The sequence below is a fragment of the Colossoma macropomum genome, unplaced genomic scaffold, assembly GCF_904425465.1.
Source record: "Colossoma macropomum unplaced genomic scaffold, Colossoma_macropomum, whole genome shotgun sequence".
Lineage (NCBI taxonomy): Eukaryota > Metazoa > Chordata > Actinopteri > Characiformes > Serrasalmidae > Colossoma > Colossoma macropomum.
Window position 1 is genome coordinate 20520519 of NW_023494810.1, and position 24262 is coordinate 20544780.

The 24262-nt window shown below is 38.0% G+C and overlaps 1 protein-coding gene across 1 annotated transcript in view; it reads right to left on the minus strand.

The window, feature by feature from the left end:
* The window catches only part of cntn2 (contactin 2), a 48003-nt gene extending 34617 nt beyond the window's left edge, over window positions 1-13386 (minus strand). Inside the window, exon 1 of the mRNA XM_036559748.1 lies at window positions 13146-13386. The gene's annotated coding sequence lies outside the window, so the exon portion shown is untranslated. The remainder of the gene's footprint in view (window positions 1-13145) is intronic.
* Window positions 13387-24262: the final 10876 nt, after the last annotated feature.

Here is a 24262-nt window from a genome sequence, read left to right on the forward strand (position 1 = left end):
CACAACTGTAGCTAAGACTACTACTCTCTTTAACCATTCTCATCACTCCACCTCTGCTTTCCTCCGTTTCTTTATAAAAAAGGCAAGCAGCACAAATGACTCAAAAATGGCCTAAGGCAATATAGCTTTCAGCGCTGCCCCAACATCTGCTGATGGCGTGCAGCGTCCCAAATGGGGCCTTCACAGCAGGTGGCATGTTTGGGGTAGGACTCTGGGTGAGTAGGGGTGGGACCAGTACAGGAAACACATAAAAACATTATCATCTAAGGAATATTTGATCAAGCCACATATTTCCTGGCACAGTCGCCCCAATGACCTCCATCCATGCCCCTGTCAAAAGACCATGGGGGTGTTTCGGATGCTGAAAGACAAACACATTAAATAAAGCAAGCCACAAAAAAGCCCCAGTCTCGAGAACAGTAAATAGCTAGCAGATTCTTTGCAAAGGAGAAAAAACAAGGCTCTTCACAGGCTCAAATATCCTTAGCGAACATCAAACAGCCTTTCAGAAAACCATTCTCCATGTGATCTAAAAACTGTAGCCTGCCAGTCTCGGCTGTACTCTGGTCCCTGTATAAATATGCAGCCCCTGTTGCAGATAAAGCTCAATTTTAGGAGAGAGAGTTTAAAAGAGCAGCTGTGAGAGGAATTATAATAATGATATATGCAGGGAAAGGACATATCCACTGCTTTACAAAATAAATACCAAAAATGATGAGATTGCATATTTTGAAAAGCCACACCTGACGAGAGCATCATTATGCATGATGTTACAAACCAAGATCATCGTAATTCATTATATATTGGATGTCATCTGCAGTTTCTGTGTGTGGTGCTCTACTCATAACATGGTTTTACTTATGTTTATGAGCCATCCTTTCTCACACCACTTCAAAAAATGCTCCTTAAAAATCCACCAGTGGCTCCAGGTTATATAAACTCCTATAATTGCCTCTTCAGTAAACAGTGCAGGAGCTATGACAACATGGATATTGCTTTATAAGTATTCATACCATGCTTCAGTGTTTGTTGTGAGGGTTGTTGCTCTGCGTGTTTGTGCACAGCCATTAGCTGGCCTGCCTGGCTATTTGTGCAAAGATTTGAAATGCAAATTTGCCATTTTGGTACATCAATCAAGAATGTGCTACATCACATCTGCAAAGCTCATTCTCATTATAACTTATTTAGTTAGGCTAAATTTGTGACATTCGAAGCATGACATTAAGTTGAAGCAGGACGGCAAAGCATGACTGAAATTTAAAGAACAGACTGTAATGAGCAGTGACAGGAAGGTCTGCTACCTTTTTAGGAAAAGATCATTATCTCCCTAATCTTCAAGCATTGCAGGAATACTAACTGACACATCAGTCTGTTTACTAACAAGGGGGCACTTCAAATTGTTCTTGTGCAGTCTTTCTTTCTGCCACTTTCTCAAGACAGTGTCCACTAACTCCCAAAGCTTGGCTGATTTGTCGATTTTATAGTTAGCAACGTCAACAATCCTAACCAATAATATTATTTTAGCGTTGAGGCAGTGTTTTTCAGCTGTTTTTTTGCTGTTTAATTGCAGCTGCACGTTCAATAGTGCAAAAGAAAACTTCCATGAGTTTTTTGCATATTATTGCATTTTCAAAAAGCACCAAATAAAATTTTGAGAGTTTGAAATGAAATGAATCCACAACTTATGAGTTTCAAAGCAAAGGAAATGGTTAGTTTTCCAAGAAGGCAGAAAGTTTCTTTCAAAGACATTTAAGCTTAACATATTTGACCATGGGAGGGCACTGCAGGAAATTCAACTCTAAAACATGGACTTCCAAAAGAGTGAAATTAGGCCTATATTAGGCATACATACAAGTGTTTCCACTATATATTTTTATACATTCATATTATTGCAGAATTTTATGAAGTGTCATGAAGTTGCAATTACAAAACTCTGCAAAGGGCTTTTAATTTGAAAGCAAGTGAACGGACATCACGCGAACAGTCAGAAGCGAGTTGAGCTGAAGTGCTTAATGAAACGGTTGTCAGTGGGGAGGACTTTTCAGGCGATTTTAGCACTTCATGAGGGGGTTGGGTTGACTTTATTTTGGAATGTAATTAAGTTCAGTTTTATATTTTGTGGACTTCTGTGGACAGTGGTGGTCTGAAATATGAATAAAGTGGGTCATAATGAACGGTTTATCTGTTTTGTTCTGTGCAAACATGGCTACTTGTTTGTTGTAATGTGTTAATGCTAGCAAGCTAGCCAACAAGGGTGAGCTACTATTAAGGACAGTATATCTTGTTTGTTTACAACTTTACAGCAAGAAAATGTTGAATGACACAGGTAAGACCGATCTCCACCTGTTTTTAGGGTCTGGACAGTAACGCAAAGAAGCTGAAGGGTGGAGAGATGGAGTGGGGGTGGGGTTGGGGGTCTGTCACCGCTGTTGAAAAAAGTCCTAGGGGAACACTGTTTACAGGTGTTTATTTAGCTGTTTACAGGATATTAAACACTGAATGTCATCAAACAAAAAGGTTCAACTACAACAAGACCAGGTCCAGACTCTGGCCAAGGCTAGTGACCTCTTTACTGACTTGGATGGCATAATATTAGCTCCTTCCAATACTGTTAGAAACCTTGAAATTATCTTTGACTGTACATTTTCTTTTCAGTCACATATTACCTACTTATCAGATGCAGAAACACTGGTTCACATTTCCATAGGTTCACATCACATTTATTCAATTCACTATCTTCAGGTTTCTGCCTCGAATCTCTGAGGAAACTGCAATATATCCAGAACTCTGCTGCTTAAATACGTACCCACACCAGGAAATCTGTCCATATCTCTCCCATCCTCCAACAACTTTACTGGCTTCCAGTTAGAGCCTGTCAAGCATGTCCTGTTCAGAAAACTTACCATTATATGTAAAGCACTTCACTGACTTGTTCCTCCTTAATTGTCTACCCTTCTAGCCCCCTTTACACCAGTTAGCCCAATCAGATCTTCTGATACAGGCGTTCTTACAATGCCACTTCTCCCAAACTCTGGAATGCATTACCTCAACGAGTTTGCAAGTATTTCCTCTTTCAAATCAAAACTTAAGACACACCTGTTCCCTTACTGTTTCCCAATTGTAACACAAGATGTTTTCTCCTTTTCATGCATGCACACAATCCTCTCCAATTCGGTTTTTTTCCTATTATTCTCAGTACTTTGTTATTATTTGCATTTGTAATAAAGCTGTTTCTTGTGTTCTTGAGTCTGTGAAAGGCTCTCTATTAAAAAGTACTATTGCTACATGGATTCTTGTTTTAAATGGGTGTAATATGAATTCTAACATAAAAAAACTTATGTATTGCAGTGTCACACTACTCTCTGCCATCAGAGTGACTCTCCATTAATTACCACAGTGCTACATATTGCAATCACAATCTTTTTTCATGCTAATGGACTGGAGGTTAGATTACTTGTCAAAGAATGTGACTATTACTCAAGAGGTCATGGGTCTTCACCTAATGTAATTTAATGACATTCATTCTCCCCAGTGTATTCTCCTCCCATTGTCTCTATAAAGGACAAGGGTACATCTCACGCCATTAGGCCAGCACTCATAAGCAGACTTGACACTGCTAACACAAAGGCAAATAAATAGCTGTCAACTCTGTGATGCATTATTTAACAATGACTTCTTCAATATTTCACCATGCTGTCACACAGCATGGCCAAAATAACAAGATTAAATCTTTAAAGCAGCTTAGACAATCCCTTATCTCTGCCAAAAGATTTGCAACAAGGAGAATCTGGGTACAAACAGTCGTTATGAAGCCACAGCTGGCCAATAGCTGTAATACGGTGATGTCTAACTAATGGGTGGTGTCAGAAAGAAGAAAGGAGTAAGGCAGTGTGCTAAAAAGTGCTATGGATAACAGGCACACAGGCTCAAATAGCACAGTGAGGAGAAACAGAGAAATAGCCGGAGCTGAGCGCATCCTTTTTACCCTGACTCCTGCGGAAAACCGAAACCAATCAAGCACTATGGTTCAAACAGCTTGGATTTCACACATCCTCAGAATAAATGCCCTTTCCTACAGTTTTGCTTTGCATAAGTGTCCAGTGGTCCACCAAACGGAGCTAAAAGGGAGACAGTAAAACCTCAGTGGAGCTAGACCTACTTGTTATTGTAGGTTTCTTGTGATTAAGCAAAAGCAATTAGAAACTTACACTGCAGCAGCACAGTGGTAGCACTTCAGGCTATAATACGTGATTACGAACTAATTGTTGTGATGTAAAAGAATTTGAGTCTAATTGATACTGAGATGAGGCAATCTACAAGGCAGAGAATTTTTCCATGTACCCAATTTACACAGAGTGAAAAATGGTCAATTTTACATTTTAAATTAATCTTCTTATTAAAGGAATAATTTCCACACCCTTGATGTGGTCAATCAGTCAAGACATGTTTGGTGTCCAAATGTTGCTTTAGTCTGCTCAGTGCACACACACGTGAAGCCCTATATGGAAGCTGCAGAGCATGTTCAAGATTTCTTATAAATAACTATTAATGTTGGATTTTCTAACTGAAGTTGTGTTTAGAAATAGAATTACAGAGGAAATCTATTGTCCAACATGCCTTGGCTGACTGACTACATCTGGGCTAAGTGGAAAATTGTCAAAATTAGATTTTTCACCAAACCACTGCTTTGAGTATCAGGATCTTTAAATGATGTCATCATGGCCGTTTTTAAAGTTAAAGAAAATGATCTAACAAGGCCACAAATTTCTGTTTTTTTTAACTACCATTTTGAGCAAGCAAACAAATGCATATTCCAGACTTCAGTTATCTCTTATTGTTACTATTGTTACTTGAGCAAATGTTTCAGACATTTAAAATAGATTGTTAATTGAACTGCTGTCTGAATGTATGCCTGCCCTTCTTCAGAAAGCGCCACACTGCTCCTAACAACAATGACAGAAACTGAGGCAGCGCTATTGAGATGCAACTCTGGCAGTATTACCGCTGCTTCCTTCTGCGACATTTGGTGCCTTACTTTAACCAGCCTTAGGATCTTTCTGTCAAAACGCACTAGAAAAAATAATTTAATAAGTTAAAGCCAAAGACTCTCTTAAAGTGTAGATGCTGGCATAAAACCACTATGATATTGGCAGAGGAGGACTAAGTTCACAGCATGAGTTGATATCCCTTTTAGACTGCATACTTTCTGCATGCATGTACTGTTTCAACACAGTGAAGCCTCAGCAGCAGCTCGGGCCAGCAGTGTGCCACCTGCTCTGATCGTCATGACTTGCATCCATGTGCATAATGGTGCACACTTCCCTCCCCCTTGCCATGCAGATGGTGCACAAGATGGTGTTTGTCGGGCCACTGGAGTCAACCGCCACGCCTGCAAGTGGTGTGAGAGAAAGTGTGAGTGCGAGAGACCTGAGAGAGTCAAACAGCCTCACGGGGGTTTGCCAGCCAGCCTGTAACTGAAATATCAACTTGACAGTCTGCAAGTGCTGTCGGCATGCCAAGGCAAAGCATGCCGCTGATGTGCTGTACTCCTGATAGAGGGTGATGGTACGTCTTGCCCTTTTGAGGAAAGGACAGGCTTGCATTCAAGTGATCTTTCACAGACTGGAAACATAATGCAATCTAGTTTTTCTTCCTCCTTATTCTAACGTTTACGTTTCTGTTATAGTTTTCCTCTTTCTGTATTCTTTCTGTATTCATTATGTCTAATGTCTGGTTCCTTAACACGTCAAACAGTTCAAAAACTACATCAGAAAAGACGTTCATGTTTTATCCATCAAGACAGCAGAGTGAGAGAACTCCTTGTGGATTGAGCAGGGAATATGAAATTCAAGGTCATCCAGCTACCTTTCAAGCTTTTACTCCTTAACCTGCAGGATTATTATGTAGTTATTAATATTAAGACTTATAATTCAGTAACTATGTACCTAAGGTGAGGTCTCACACATTCAACATCCTTGCTTCACAGCGATAGAATGAGCTTTTCCCAGAACTCCATATTGCCTAGTCTTTCTGTTTCTTCCACCAAAGTCGAAGGCTAACTTTACACAGTAAAACTTTCATGCAATTTTAGTTGCTTGAAACGTACATGAAACGTAATTGCAGTTACGTAATGTAAAACATCTTGCAACTCTTGAAAGTCAGCCGCAACAGTTGCAAACACCTCAACATTTGAAACGAGCTTCATGAAACAGCCAATCAAACGGTGAAACGAATCAAAAGGATCAAAATTATTGCAGAAAAGGAAATCGAGATGCACTCTTTGATGAACTTGTTCATTTTCAATGGTTTAACATACACAGAACAGATTTAAAAACCTCAAAGATATGGTAAAGAACTGATGAATACATATAACAAAACAGCTATGTTAGCTAGAAAAATATACAAAGATGATTAACATATCAAAGATGGAAATATGTAAATAACACCTTGTGGATGACTTTGGAGTGAGAACGATACACTGTATTAAAAAATTACAAGCTCACTAGTGGAGTAACTGAATTTGTTGCATGCAACTTTGTTTTTGAATTGCCTGATGTAACTGTCAAGTTGCATGGAAATTATGTTGCAGGCAACTCACAACATGAAAGTTTCACCATGTTGCTGTTAAAGGAAAAGTGACGTAGCACATAGGTTAACATGTGCCTGTCACAAATTTTTGGAACATGTTGCAGGCATCAAATTTGGAATGAGCGTATATTTATATTTGATTATTTATAATCAAAATTGTTTTTTACCTAACTGTTTTTACCTACTGTCCCAACTTTTTGTGGAACTGGGGTTGTATAATGCAAACGAAACAAAGAGTACTGTTTTTTGTTTTTTTTAATAATGACATACAAATCCAGATATCAACTCAGAAATGGCCGTCCAGAGTATGCATATTCTGTAGAAGAGCTAACTAACTAACTAACTAAATCTGCTAACTAAATAAATGTAAATGCTGTACAAATTAGTACACAGTTAGCACAAACTATGAAACTCATTTATCTATGCATTGTAGTTAGGAGAGTGGGAAACTGAAGTGATAACCTGCATACAGGCTCTAACGGTTTAAGGGGTTAAAATAGATATTGAAATTTCAGATGAAAATACTTGTTCCATATCTCCTGCACCAGTCAGGCTATTGAGATTTTTCCATCGCTCTGAGTGACAGGACAGAGCGCTCTCTCTCCTCACCATTACACACCCACTGCGACAAGACCCACTGAGTGCCAAATGACGCTGGAGCCATGGACGGCTGTGCCCAGGGAGGCAGCGGTGACCATGCTCAGTGACTTCAGTGGGAACAGGGCATGTTCTCAGTGACAAACGAAACATCTGTGTCTGCCCAGAAGACAATGAAGCTTTATGTCTGTTCACTTTCTGCTGCCAGAAGTAAACAGAGCCTCATCTGTGCTAAAGAACTTAACAGTAAAGATGAAGGAACCTCCATCTTCTCCAGTTCTCAACCACCACTTCTTCACTCACACACAAAACCGGCCATTCTTGCTGGGAGATAGATCTCAACACAGCAGATGTAGAGATGCTTGACCTTTTTGCCCTGGACGTAGGCATATTTGACCTTGAGACCTCTGACCACCATGACCAGCAGGCTCTCCATGTACGATCCAGGCATATTTATTAGTGCTCTTGCAGAAAAGGCTGAGAGAATGTGTAGTGAATACAACAATCCCCTAAGGCACTGGTGACCTGGATGTATTTTAGTCAGGGTTAAATAAGTCCAAGCTCTCTGGACGAAGAAGCTGTTAAATTCTGCGGGACGTTTTGGTCTGAATAATTCAGTGCAGTAAATGCATGATACTTACTTCGTCTTGGTTTTATGGGGTTAGGGCTCTGGACAGGGTCATTTTTCAGCGGCTAGACGAAATGTGCTCCCAGCAAACCCTAATCTAATTCCATCCCACATCATCACAGCATTCTCAGTTCTTTAAAGGAGCAGCTCATTCTCACACCATCCATTATACAGACTAAGAAGATTAGAAGGTCATCTCCCCAAGACGTTTCATAGAGAGCACATAAACCTGATACAATAGGTATACAAATTTAGAAATGAGGGGGAACAGAAAGATGTGGTGTACATGTTGAGAGATTAAAAATGTTCTTGTATCCCAGGAGAAGAAACCAAATTCCTTTGTAACATTTGCTCTCACACCCTCACAAACCTCTGAGGACACATTTCCTCACAATACTGGCACTCTCTCTCACACACATCTGTCAAGTTTGGTCAAAGCAGAGTCAAGGGAGAACACAGTGAGGATAGGGAAGAGTAATCAATTTGGAAAATTTACTGATATTGATATTAATTGTAAGAAGCATTTCTATACCTGATAATATTAGATAATATATATAACATGATCAAGAATATAACACACTGCAATAGACTTAGTTAAACTATGCTTACTAATCCGAATGACAGTTTTGTTAAGTATGACTGTCAATTCTCAATAATTACAATTCTCGAATAAACATCAGAAACAAATAAAGAGCTTCCAGACTTTGTTATTATTTATGTAACATGCTATCATCATGTTAAAGATTAGGTTTGGACGGATTTTACATGCTTGTGTTACTTGCATATTATATTCTTACCAGTATTTGACAATATTTCCTAAATTTGATAATTCAAATATCTGATCATTCAAATAACTAAAACTTTTATGAAACCATGTAGGGCTGAATGATTTTGGTAAAATATCTAATTGCGATTATTTTTACCAATATTGCAATTACGATTTAAATTGCAATTGTTTACAATTGAGACAGAAATTTAGGTATGGGCCTTTTTTTGGATAAGATATATTTTTTTTTTTGGCTTGAGACTTGAATTGTATTTTTGGTTAAAAAACTCTGTTTCTGCTGCTCTCTTGTTCCGCTCTTTACTTTAAAACAGCACAGCAAACTGTTCAGTGTTGCCACATTGAATGCAAACCTGGAAACAGCATTTGTGCTGCTTTCTTGTATCTACTTTTTCCAGTACTGTGTAATATGGTATTTTTTAAAAAGTATTATTAAAAGGTGCATCTAAATAAAATAATGAAAAAGAAAACTGGAAAGAAAATAAATAAATAATTCATGCAGAAGTAAAAATAAATCAACTAAAACAAGACTAAAAAGCTTTCATTCAATCATTAACGTGAAACGTCTTGGGCTTTTTAAAACCCTTACAGAATATTTGAATATTTGAGATAACATTCAATATTCAGAAATAAAATATTGGATAGCTGCAGCCCTAGCTTCTACTGCAACTTTTTAAAAATTTGTTACATGTATGGCAATATGACATATTGCAATGTATCAAAGTGTATTAGTTGTAAAAGCAGATTAGGCCTCTGAAAGAAAACTTTGATTGATTTAATAACATTTACACTATGATCATCCTACTTCAGACTTTTTTTAGTGAATCAAAGAAGCAAAACATAATTGTGACAAAGACAAAGCTACAATCAAAAACCTTCCCTAATTAACCATATGTTATACTGTGAAACAAACATTAGGTTGCACTGAAATAAACCACTACATATTGTGGTTTATCTGTAAAATTTCTGGCGATACTGATAAATCCACTAGACCTACAACATCAGCTGATATTATCATCCAACTGATATAGCGGTCAGACCCCAATCAGAACGGAAACGATATAGGCCTACTAAGCCCAGAGATATTCTCAATACTGACATAGAGTAAAGTTAATGGAGTCCTAATAGGCAATTACTGAAGGTTGGAGCTGTACTCATTTTGAAACACACATGACCATCACGGCCACTTTCCTTTCTGTTGTAGAAATAGGTTTATCGATCCAAAATATCCTTCACATCTTCAACTTGACCTTACAGTGACGAGAATGATGTGCGATACAATTGTCAGAAATGCAATACAACAGCTTGAGACACTGACCATTAAGGGTCTATTGACAGTGTATAATTGAGACAAAGAAAGAGATGTAAATAAGCAGGGGCTGCTCTGCCTTTACTGTAGTGAGAACTCAATAGATCTGAGGAACAGATAGTGAGTAAACTAATAAAGCTAAACCCACAGAAGGATGCCCTTGAGATCTCCTCAACCATCAGCCGCTCTCCAAAAAGCTCCCCAAGCTCAGCCGGCACTCCATCCCTGAACTCAATCTCTTTTGGAAAATAGGGGAATTTACTGAATGTTTCATGAGCCAGGGCAGATATAGCACATGCCCTCATTCCCATGGAGTTCGAGGCTATATTTACATGGATTACTTTATAAATACTTCCAGGTCGTAGGCAAGTCCCTGGATGAACCGCAGCTTGGCTGAATTATAATCAGCATCTTTGGAAACATTTGGCTCATAAATATTGGTGCACTCATCCTTGAGTGGCTTGTTAATGGAATTTTGGAGAGATGTTGTTCACCCTCATGCATTCTTTCATTCTGTTGTTTTCTCTCAATCTCACACTCCTTCCCCCTCCTTCATTTTCAGTTCTGGATGAACACCTGAGCACACAGCGCATTGCTGGTCGCGACTGCTGGCCAGAGGCAGCCCAGCATTAGCAGTCCACTGCGCGCTTTCCAACGCTGCTTCACTGAGCTTTAATTTACTTGACTGTTGCCATCGCTGCTGTTTCTGCAGCGTCTGTCACCCAAGGCCTTCACTGTCCCATCTACCCAAACACCTTCAGGTCCTATCCAATATTCACTCTCAGGACATGTGTCTCGCCCTCAGCTAGATCTGATCATGCTGCTTAACTCAAACAATTCTTCACTGAGATGGATTCTAAATATATGCTGAGAATTACACTCTTACACAGAACAACTAACTTTTAGGTGCCATATAACAACCACTTTTGGGTCCCTGAAGAACCTGTCAATGGATATTTCTTAAAAGAATATTTTTTGCAAATGTGATGCACAAGTGAGAAGAACCTTTTATAGTTGAATCCCTTAAAATCCTAGACTTATTACATTAAGGCTTATTATTCAGTAGCTACAGGGACTTTAATGCAAACTGGCTGAGCTCTTCTTAGGTTACAGAAATGAGTAATAAAAATGGCCCTGGCCATTTAAGGGGTTAAAGAACCCCTACATAATGTAAATATTCTATACCAACTCAAGGCTTTTCCTACATCTCAGCCAATTACTATTTAGGAACCTTAACTTTAATTACTATTTAGGAACCTTAGTCGGCATTGGCCGACGTTCACTCCTAACATGATTAGCAACTGATTTATTTTTTATTTTGTAGAGAGGATAAAAAGATTGCAATGTTCAATGTGTATACTGAACTCAATTAAAAAAAAATTGATTAAAATTAATTTTCTCAGTAAATCTACAATGATTAGTTTGCAGTTTGCATGGTGATAATGTATGTTTTAAATGCTACTAGCCTCTATCCTGTTGTACAAACCCTTTTATAAGCATTTTTGCCTCAATATGTAATTTTATATCGAAGCGTCTTAAAGGCATCCAAATTTTTGAAAGGCTATGGATAATCTATTAGTATTTTTTTTGTTTTGCCTTTTTAAACTTTAATTACTCAATTACTTGTCGAAATAATTAAAAAATTGTTCAATTACTAATATAATCCGTAGTCATGGCCGTGAATGTTTGCAGTGCAGGCAGTCTAAAGATGAACGACACCAAAGATTTTTTGTGTTTTTGCCTGTTGCTTAAAATAATCAGTAAAATCATCCCAAGAAACTGCAAGATTTTGCTGTAATGAAATCGCTATCAAAATCTAAATCAGCCATTAAAAACCCTGACTGATGCACCTCTATTATATAGCCTTGTTTATCGGACTCTTTGAAGTCTGTTTGCTTTATGAGACCCAAACTGAACTGAATTTACAGCACCTACTTCAGGAATATGGAGGACAAGAGTAAATGACAGGAGATAAAATTTGGAAATGGGGTAAATACACACAAAGACACGGACATCCAAATGCATATTTCAAAGAAAAATCTAAGAAGCAACTGGACAAGAGAATGCATCATACAACTGGTGAATTTTGCTAAAATTACAGTCCATTTACAATGAGTAAATTACTTATGATTGGTGTTACACTAATGTCTGTCGCAAGTTCTGAACAAAAGCTACGTTGTTTAATGCTGAACAAGAACCAAGACTATGGTAGAGAATGAAAGCATTCTCCATGTCTAAATTTGAGGGTTATCAGTAAATCTCTCAGAAGAGCTGCCATCATTCCTTCAGTCTATACGATCTGAACAAAGCAGTTAATGCTGAAACTTTGGCCCGTTATCTCTAGTCCTAAGTTAGCATGCGGCCACAGAAAGACTCTATTGAAGGCATGGATGAGCTCCAGTGGATGTACATTCCTTTTACCCTAGTGTCTACAGAGGTCTAATACAAGTCCCACTTATGGTATATTTCCCTGATAAGGCTTATTGTATTTTTAAACCTTTTCTCACTAAAAGGTTGAGTTGAGGCTGATTTTTGAATCAGTAAAATTACGAGTTAAACAAAGGTCGATAAAGGAAAGAATGTCTTAAATGTTCAGATTAGTGGCTGTCATAATTTCACTTTGCCTTTTTAGACATACAAGGCAGCAGTGTGGAAGAGCAAGTGCACCTGTGTGTGTAGGTAGCTAGGTGTGTATGTGTTCTGTGAGCTGTGCCAGCTCCACCATGCCCAGCTGGCACAAGGCACAATCATACACAGAGCGAAAACTAGGTGAATGTTACGTTTTAGCAGTACATCTCTACGCTAACAGCGAAGAAGCCAGGGGCTGCTAACTACATGAACTAACAGAAAAATTCCTTCCTAAAAGTGAAGAAAGCAGTCGGGATGGAACATTAATTAACTAACAGCATGTCCACCATAAAAGAGAAAAGGAAGCAAAGCTATATAAGCATCTCCCCCACCGGCACCGTCCTAAAGCCAGTACTCGTAGCTGTTAGGCGTTTGTGATGTAAACACACGGACTGGACGTAGCTCGTTTTCAGTCACCGGGGCTAAGCTAACTAACGGCATCGAGAACGTGCGTCAGGCTGAGGATGCTAATGCGCAGTCAGCTAATGAATATGAGACCCTTTCGCATTTTTCACACTGTACACACTGTTTTCACTATTGCTGGTCTACCGCAGAGAAAGACAGAGAGAGAGAGAGAGATAACAGCAGATAATTGTGGTTCTAGCTCTTACCTTCACTCTGTGAGGATGAGCTGGCAGTTTACCGTTGAGGCTCCGCCGAACGACCTGCAACACGACCGTGTGTTTTCAGAGCTGGAGCTAAATTCTCTGCCTCCCCTTCTCCTAACACAGCTTTGTTAGTCAGGCAGCCTGTCGCAGTAGGATGGGTCGGTCCCTCTCTCTCTCTTTCTCTCTCTCCCACTCCCTCTCCCCAATTCGAAAGCGTAGCCCTCTTTCCTTCTGTCGTGCACCAGTCCACCAATCCACTTTGTCTTCTCACAGCTTCAGCCCCTCCCTCCTCCCCGCTTCTCTCTTGCTCTTTCTCTCAGTGCAGTTGAATGGGCTACACAGGCATCACTGCTTTTTATGCAATATTGCCAAAGCACTTACAAGAGTAGACTAAACAGTATTCTTATTATTCATAATATATATATATATATATATATATATATATATATATATATGATATAAAATGAACTTTTTTTTTATCTGGGCAGTAAGTGTTTATTTGCTCAGAAAAACATGAATATATATATATATATATATATATATATATATATATATACATATATATACATATATATATACACACATATACATATACATATATACGTATATATATATATGTGTGTGTGTGTGTGTGTGTGTGTGTATATATATATATATATATATATATATATATATATATATATATAAAACATTAATTCAGTAAATAGACATATATGAATGTCAAGGTATTTTCTGCTTAACCATTTCCAGCCCTCTCCTCATGCCCAGTATTATTTGTAGTTATTCTCCAACACTTGGTTTGGCTAATTAGTTAAATCATGTGTGCTGGTGGTAAATTTGAACAAATCCATGCAATGCTTTGGGGTGTCGAGAAGAAATCTGGAACCAAACTTTTGCCCTTCTAACTAGCTTACAAGAAAGCAGTTACTTTATGAAACTACATTTACGAAAACAAAAAATTAAAAAAAAATTCTAAAATTTTGAAATTGGTTTTAGAAGGAAAAACAATAGTTATTGCCCAGATAAAGAGGTCTAAACAGACTTTTTAAATAAAGACACACATTCACTGGCCATTTTATAAGGGACACCTGCCTTGTATCTACATGCTAATACCAGCTAATAATGTTAGTGTCACAGCTACCACCCAAATAATACCTGCTCAAATTATGCAGAGAAACAGATGCACTATAAAAACACTGTTAAACTGCAAAGTGCACCTGTATGGTAAGTGGACCTGATAAAATGGACACAGTGTAGATACAAGGTAGGTGAACTTAATAAAGTGGCCAGTGAGTACATATATTTGTGGTGTCAAAGTTAACATGTTAAAAACATATTAATGTGATAAATGATTAATGCCATTCTTTTTTTAATGTCATTACCACGTTTACCTAGTTCACCTCAAAACATCAGCAGTACTCCAGCCTAAAGCCCAGCTGCTCACGCGCTAACAGCGATTATTGCTAACAGCGATTGTTGTCCTTTCATTCAAATAATTGTCTTGATAAAACCAAAACTTTTTCACCTACTGCCATGATGAATTTGTTTATCACTGAGGTATGTTGAGTCTAAAGTATGATTCATGAGCAGAACACACCTCTGATGCCAGCAACATTAGTAATATCATTAATGTTAGCAATGTAGGATTACACTGGACAGTACTAGTGGGAGGAATGAATAAATCAACCAGCAGCAAACTAACAACAGCAACAGCAAAGTGGAAAACTTAAGTTTCTTTCGAAAAAAGACGTAACAAAGTGATATGAGAGCAAAAGGCTACAATCACAGAGGAGTTTAAAACATGCAGTTACTGATGCTCTCACTATGCCAGGGGTGTCTAAAGTCTGGCCTCAGGGCCAAATCTGGCCCATGGACAGATTTTAAGTGGCCCATGGCTTCTCTTTTAGAGTGAGTTATAAGTAGTCTGGTTGCCAACATTGTAGTTTTTTTTTCACCAGATGGTGGTATTTAGCTTAGCCAAAGCTACAGCCATAAAGCACAAACCTGACACTGAGAACTGATGATTTTGGTGAGATGGAAATGTGAATACCTTTTCATTAAGATGTGTGTGTCTCATATATCAAAAGATTGTGATGAATGTTATACCAATAGATATGTTATACCAATAGATATGAAACAAAGCATGGATGTTACAATGATATTCAGGGGAAGAGATAGCAGAGAAACTAAAGCAACTGCAGCTACCCAGATCTCACAGCACTTCTTCTCTTCTCATTAGAGCAAATCAGTAGTTCAGTAAATATTAACTCTTTAAGGCCAAACAAAAATGCAGCTAATTATGCCATTTAATATTGTGTCTCTCTCTCTTTCACTCTGCCTCTCTTTTCAAGATTGAAGCACTAATAAAAATGAGCTGTGCACTACCTTTGAACATTCCCTTCCCTTTGTCTCAAATCAAGAGCAGTTTCTTTCAGGGGAGCATGTGTGCACCCTTCCTCCACGACACCCACCTCCTTTTCACACCTCAGTAATGAAAATATCATGGTGCAATTTTCACACATATACGTTTGACTGGAAGCGCACTGCCTGGTCTTAAGGAGATGCAATCACTACAAAGACTGGTGCAACATGCGCAAACATCTTTCAGAATGAATAAGGATTATGTGGCAGCACACTCGTTCACATACAGCACTTTATGTGTTACGGGTTGTGCAATGTGTTGATATGACTGTGTTGATGTAGTTTTATGATAATAGGCCATTAATGTTTAGTGAATGTGGCTTTATGGAGGCTCACGCATATCTGCACGTCCACAGCAGGTGGTAAATGTTATTACTGAATTGCTTCAAGCTCTCCCATAAGTTCAGTCATGTGTCTGAGGAAGACATATGCAGCAGGCAGGCAGAAGAGGCTAAAAGATCTTATCACGGAAATGGACATGAGGATATGAGCCTACAGCGGAGCCAGACTTTCACTTCACAGCAAGAAGTAACTATGAAGAAGCACACTGAATAAAATGGCAAACATAAGTTGTGATAAGACGCTCAAAGGCAACATGAGGGGTGAGTTCAGCAAAAGTGGGACATTTTAAAAGATAGACCTATAAGCTTCATGCTTCATGCTTTAAGTGATAGGAGCCAATCAGATGTAACTATTATGAATAATTAGCAAAGAGCGCTTGTCATTCAGTGTTTATTTTTACTGGTCAGGCATTGTCGCTGTAGGAGTGGTCACGATCTGAAACACACGGTTTAATGGCCAAACAAATCAGAATACTTTGAAGGGTAGATTCACTGATTTAAGTTTCTGCACAATTCAGTCAGTGAGTTGTAAACAAAGTCATTCAAAGTTCTTTGATTTGAAAATGTGCACTATAGAGAAACATACCGACTCAGATTTCTTTACAATGATGGTGACAGGAACATGGAGTCGCAACTGGGTGATTTTGCAACAGCAGACCAGTGCTGCATTACTAGTTAGTTACAAATACCAAAGATAGAAGTTTGCTGACTGTGGGTGAACTAATCTAAGCCTTTTGAACATCTGTTATTGAACAGCATGAACCCTAATGAACAGCATAACGTCATAAATTTGTTATCCGGAACCCCCCTAGAATTTTGATTTTGAGCCAAGAGGTTACCTAAGGTGTCCCAGACACCCCAGACACCCCTGTTTTTCCTGTCACACTGCAAATTTTTAAAAAAGTTAAAAAGGACTATTTTACAGATTGTGACCACTCCCACAACAATGATGCCTGGCCAGTAAAAATAAACACTAAATGACAAGCGCCCTTGTGCTAATTATTCATAATAGTTACATTTGATTGGCTTCTATCACTTAAAGAGCAATACAGCATGAAGCAAATTGGTTCCTCTTTATGATGTCCTACTCTTGCTGAACATTAATGAACAAGCTTTGGTTGAGAGAACCTAAAATCCTCTTGCCCAGGTCTTCAACTAAGTGCCACAAAACAGTCCCACAAAACAGACATCCTTCCCCAACTAATGAATCAAGCCTTGTGGTTAAAACCCCAAGTACAACCCTCTGGAGGTCCCCCATCCTTTTCTCAATGGGTCTTTTTTACAGGGACTGCTGGCTACTTTTTGGGAACAAGCCTGAGAGAGAGAGAGAGAGAGAGAGAGAGAGAGAGAGAGAGAGAGAGAGAGAGAGAGAGAGAGAAGAGAGAGAGAGACTTTGACTTTGAAGCGTCTTCAATACAACATAAGGGTAAAGCCAAGCATAGACAACTAACTGACACAACAACAGAACCACCACCACCTTACAAATTCACCAAAACCCCCACCTGCAACTCCCCATACAGCAAAAAAGAGTCCACATCATTAGTAAGGCTATAGTTAGTATATTCCAAATTAAGGTGCTTTAAAATCAGCCCCCTCACCATCAAAACAAGGTCAGTTCCTCCACTTCCCTTAATTCTGGTCTTCCTGGTACACTGCGAATTTAGTTGCTCCATACAAAAAGTTAAAAAGAACTATTTTATCCCTCCCTGAGGCAGAATAGTTTTCTCTGTAAATGAACAAGCTTTGGTTGAGTGAACCAAAAATCTTCTTGCCCCAGTCTTCAACTAAGTGCAATATCTGGCATAGACGTGGACACTGAATAAAAACATGAAACAGTCTCAATAGTCCCACAAAACGGATACCCTTCCCCAACTAAGCAATCAAGCCGTGCCATGTGTCTGTTTGTGGCAAAAAACCCCATGTACGAGAGAGAACAAGAAAGAAAGAGTGCACTTTCAGATAGATAGATAGATAGATAGATAGGTAGATAGAGAGAGAGAGAGCAAGAAAGTATGTGCAAGAAAGAGCAAGCGTAAAGGAGAAAATGCCTGAAAACTCTCAAGTTCACTGAACACGTTGGACACCTTTTAAAGTCATCTTGGTATATTATGTTCATTTATTACTCTGCTTTTAAGAGCACAAGACCAGTATGTCACATGGTCTCAACGGCCCTAAATGTGTATATAGCTATCAACATTAGGCTGCTAGGAAGCCAGCATACAATAACACATACTTTTCCTATGGGCTTTGATTTAATGAAGTATTAATTTTTTTATTTAACAAAATCACTGTGCTTGTTATATATAAACTCTAAAAGTGCTAAGCTCTAACATACTCTTTTTTTATTGCTAAGATTTGGTTGAAGATAAAATATTGGTTTGAAACAAAACTCTTAAGCCATCCAATACAGAATTGTTCAGTCAAACATATTTAAGAGAAAATTTGGTATAAAATTTGGGCATGTCAGAGGCCATAGTGTGAAAGAAGTAGCTGAATTTGCAGGTGTATCGAAGCATGCGGTTCTACAGGTCTACCAGCAGTAGCAAAAATCCCAGTCTACAGGAAATTCTTGTCAGAATTGTGGCCGAAAGACGACACTGACGGACAGGGACCACCAGTGTGTTTCACGGCTTGTGAATAAAAATTACTTCACTTCCAGGCAAGAATGGCTTTTCGAAGTCAAGGCAGGTCCTTCACAACCAATTTCTGAAAGAATACTCCGCAGGGAACTGCATACCATGAACATATACAGCAGAGTGGCACGCAAGAGGCCTTTGCTTACTTCTGCACACAAACTTGCATAGTTACAGTGGATGAAGGGACACATAAAATTGGACTGTTCATGACTGGAAACGTGTTATCTGGTCAGATGAATCTGGTTTCTGCCTGTTTGTGAATGATGCTAGGCATTGTGTTCATCGTAGATCTCAGGAAGCCTTCAATGTAGACTGTGTGCAAGGTGTGGTTCAAGCTGGAGGAGCTCTGTGATGTTCTGGGGGTGTTTTAATTACACGGAAATGGGTTCTTTGGTTGAAATGACAGTAAATTTGAACCACAGTGCCTACATTGAACTGCTGGACAACCAGGTTTTGCCTTTTGTTCATCATCTTATTGAGGAACATAACATTCCTATCCCTGTATTCCAAAATGACAATTTTCCCATTCAGAGGGCTGCAAATGTGACTGATTGGCATGATGAACATTCAGGAGCATTCACACATGTGGACTGGTCGGCAAAATCCCCAGATTTGAATCCTCTTGAAAATCTGTGGGACTACCTGGAACAGCGAGTAAGATGCCAGGGAAGGCATTCACGAAATCTGGCTGAGCTGTGCAATTCTTTGATGCAAGAGTGGCTGAACATTAATGTCACCTACACCCAGAAACTTGTCCAGTCCATGCCAAATCAAATCGCAGCTGTTATTCATGCTTGTGGAGGTATAACACGCTATTAGGTATGTTTCAGTCACAGGTGACCAATTTTTTGTCCAGTGAGCTTATCTATGTATGTAATAAGAATTTTCTAAGTTGAACTCTAAACCTTACCCTTATCTTAAGTTTGCCCGTCAAATTTAACAATAAAATGAAGCATAAATCTTGAAGAACAAGTGTTTATGAAGTCAGCATCATTTGTTGGTGGTTCTATGAATTCAGGTTATTTTTTTACAGAAATTATGCAAAAATAAATACACAAACACTCTTAGACACAACACAAATGCTCACACGCCCCCACAACACTCACACACTTACTTAGCACTGATGAAGAAAAAGAAGGCCACTAATTGATCCTGCTGCCTCAGGATGAAGTCATGCAGGGAAATTAATTAAATGCTCCCAGGTTATGTGGCTCACATACTCTGAGTACATGGGTTTTAAATTCATTTATCTGATAGGATTCTGGGAAGTTCCTGCTCCCCCTCGTACCCCCCACCCCCTGCAGTCTCTCTTTACTCGGGGACTGGGACGGGATCATTTTTCAGGCCCAAATTCCCTCGAGATCTGCACACTCCCTGTCTCGAGCCACTGGCCACTCACTGCCTTTCCACTCCGCTCCCTGCTGTCGTATTAATTTTCATTTTGACTGCTCGAGCCTCAACAAATCTCGTCAGTGCTGTCAGGGCCGGGGCGGCGTGTCTGTGTGTGTCAGGTGCTCAGCACGCTTGTGTTCATTCTTGTTTGTGTGTGTGTGTGTGTGTGTGTGTGTGTGTGCATGTGAGAGAGCGCACGACAGAAAGAGAGAGAGAGAGAAAATGAGACAGAGGGATAGTGTGCCTCAGTTTGTATTTGTATTCATATATTTACAGCGCAAAAACGTCCTGACTTTTGAAGGAAAACCAGAGAAATCAATACAGGCCAAGCAAGTTTATTTATATAGCACATCTCATACACAAAGACAATACAATGTGCTTTACATAAATAAAAGCAAGAATAACATTAAAAGGAAAAATAAAGACAAAGTGCTTAAGAGTGAAAAACAATTTAAAAATGGTGATGTTACTTTTCCAGCATGCTAAGTGAGTTTGGGTAGGTGTTTGTATAAATGTTAGTGTGTTTGAACATAATGTCAGTGAGAGCTTTGGGAACAGCTTTGTTGGGAGGAGACAGCTGGATCTCATTGGTTTTAAGACAGGAAGGATGGCTTTAAGTGGTAGTAGAGCACACAAAAGAAAAGAGTGGACAAAATAAATACTGATAGATTTGATATACACTTAGCGTAGGAAGCTTCTGTGTAATTTTCTGTTGAATATATGTTTTCTGCTTTTTTCCTGACACTGGAAAATAAAGAACTTGTACTCAACGGACATGTTGACTGGAAATCAAATAAACAAAAGGGTGGTCTCTGATCTTTACACAGTACTGTATTTGGCGCCACTCTTGACAATGTGTAAAAACAAGCATAGTGTGTGTGTGTGTGTGTGTGTGTGTGTGTGTGGTTTCAAAGCCAGTGTGATATACTATCTCCTGGATCTCTTTGTTCTGCACATGTAATGAATAGTCATCGTTACTTTGAAACGATGCCGTCACTCCATGTGCATCTGCGTGCTGACTGAAAGGGTGGTGCCCACCGCAATGAAATGAAATGAGGCCACGAAAACATAGAAAGGGTAGACTTTAAAGTGATTGTGAAATTTGTATTGCTTTTGTTCTTTGGCAGTTCTATTGATTTGCTTAGGTTTTGCTAAATAATTTATTTATACCCCTGTAAAAAATGCACAGGTAAACATCAATCAATAAGTATTTGCAACCTAAATTAGGACATAGAAAACATTCTGCGCCTTAATTGTTTTATTAATTTTGTTATTTTGCCCACTGTAGCCCACTGAAAAGATTGATTTTAGAAACCCAGGTTTACTTTACCAAGCAATGGTGCTTGCTCACACATCAGTATGCTAAATGGGTATTTTGAAAGAAACATAACATAATGATTACATAATTGTAGTTTATTGACTAGACAAAAAGACTGCAAAATCCAGCATTCCTGATTCTCTGTCTGCAGCCAGTGAACAGCATACACTATCATAGCATATACTTGAAGGAACTTGGGCTGCTTCTCTGCAAATGGTACTAAGGGCATTACATATTATATAAGGAGGCATGAATGGAGCAATGTACCAGGACATGTCTAAAGAGAATTCAATGTCATTAGCCAAGAACCCAAATGGGGGGAGAAGATGAACATTTCAACAAGACAGTAAGACCAAATATACAGCCAACTCAAGAAAGGTCTCAGAAAAAGAAGAAGGCCTAACTAATTGGGCCCAACTGCCCAATCTCCTGACAGAAATTTGTGGTGCATTTTGAAGTTGTGAGTCCTACAGAGAGACCCTTGTAACCTTTGAAAATTGTTTGCCAAGGAGAATGGACCAAAATTGATCCACAAAGTTGCAAAAAGCTAATTACTTTTCACTGTAGATGTCTCAAAGCCATGATTGCCATGATTGATTTATGATTGCTGGGATTTATTTATGCTTACAAATTCATAAATTTTGTCTGTTTCAATAAGCACAAAGTGAAAACACATTGGACAAAATTCTGAGAAACAGAACTACAGATATTAAGGAAAGAATTGCTGAGAAATAACAATATTTTTTTTTATTTTTAGTCAAGAAACAATGTTTCTTTACACAAAAATATTGTTGATACTACAGAAAATATGCATACAAATGTAATTATTACATTTTAAAATTCAGCTTTGTTATTGTAGGAATTATATGTTAATATGTAAGATTTCATTTTTAATTGGTAAGAATTCAGTTCTTTTTCCATTTCATTATAACTGCAGTATCAATTTTTACTCATATGAATTAAAGTTTCACATGTGGTATTTTTATTACAATTAACAATAAACTGACATGCTGAATTCTAATCACTATAGCAAATTTTTGATTTTATTTCCTGTTTCTCTTGATCTTTTTACACATGTTAAAGCTAAATTTTAGCTAGTAAATATCTAATTCTAGATTTCAATTTGAAATTAAACTTCCACTAGTAAATATTCAATTTTGACTAGTAAAATTTCAGTTTTAAAATTAATTTTAACTAGTAAATATGTTGTTTTTACAGGTAAACTGAATTCCAATGTAAACAGACAAACAAGATTAAAAGCTAAAACTGCAAGCAATATAACAAATTCAAACATGTTACTTGGATCACAAGCCAAATCTACTTTCCATACTCAGCAGGGGGATTCATGAAACATCAAATTTGATGTAGGAAGAAGAGGCTGTTTTAAGTACAGGGCCAGTTAAATCTGAAATCCTACTCAAGCAAGTAGTTAGAAGGTTTATCATGATGTTCAGTCCAAACAGATCACAATGTGTCTTTTCAATATATTGGTGAATCAGCTGAATGTGTGAACATGCATAATTTATTGATGGCCTACATGTGCGACCAAACATGTTTGGGAACATTCTAGAAAATATTATTTACTCCACATTAGCTTCTTACTGTGTTAAATAACTTCTAAGATACTTGATTGAGTAATATGTACTTCACACTAATGTGATCTGCGTTAATTCTAATTAACTGAACTGATGATTTTTATGTACTACCAAAAAACGAAATGTTAGATTTGCTTAAAGATGTTGTCTAATGGTTGCATGCTACCGTTTTAAGTAGCTTTTAAGATGCTCAATCAAGTAATATGAACTTAATATGGTTATGTTTTACTAAGTTCACAGGTGCTACTGTGCTACTTAACTGTTGTAGAATTACGCTCAACATTATGTTACATTCGTAATTTGCTCTTTCAGTCTACAGCAATATAGCTAGGCATTTCTTCATAGAGTATAACAATGATTCACACACAATGGGAGGTAGGCCAGCAAGAAAGACAACACAAAGAGGGTGAGTACAAGAAGTAAAACAACATGCAAATATGCCAGGATGGAAAAGATGTTGAGTTTTACATTGACCAAACAAACCTATAAGAAGTAAAACTGACAACTCACCTAATTTTATTGAAACAACAAAACTCTATTACACTGACTTACATGCATTCATAAAGCAATATCAACGAGACAAAACTATTAAAACCAACAACAGAGCGTCACAGTAAATCTGGCAGTGCGTTTTATGATTCTAACCCATTATGTGTGTAAATCTGAAGTGGATATATTAGGCTCAGATGTACCTTAGCAAAACTGTCTGAATACTTATTTATTTCTCCTAGCTGTAGTATATGGTATAAAAAATGCATTAACCCTTGTATTACACTAACACACTTTGCATAATTCACCTTTGCGTACTTCTGTGTTTTGCACTTTCATTTTGTTATTATTGAACAGAGCCATACATTGTTATATATTCCCAGATTAAGCATAACTTCAGCTAATAAAATATGTAATTCAGTAAATATTTCTACACACTAGCACATATACCACAAAAACACAGTAGCACAAAAAAACAAGCTTAACTTTTTCAGTCACTATGAATAAAATGTTAAATGTTAGAAATTTTTACTTCTTCTCTTTTCCAAGTTATGCCCTTTTTTTGGCTTGCGTCCTTTTATAGAACACAGCTTATATATTGTCACTGACCAAAGAAAAACATGTATTTCCAAAATAGTAACTTTACAGGGAACAGCACAAACTTTTTTTTAAAGTTTTAATGTAAGTTAATTGTGTATGCTGAGAAAAGTTTGTGACAGTACAGATTTCCTAAAGCAAAGTAACTTATGTAACAGCGCAACCATGTCTATCTAATGACCATGCAGTGGACATATGAAATGTAGTAGTATTAATTTTATTTATAAAATGTATGTTTCATTTTATTAAATATTCATTTTTATTTTAAAATGTACATTAAAACTATGGATACGGCTGCACTGAGGCTATACTGATCATTACTCTGGCTGAG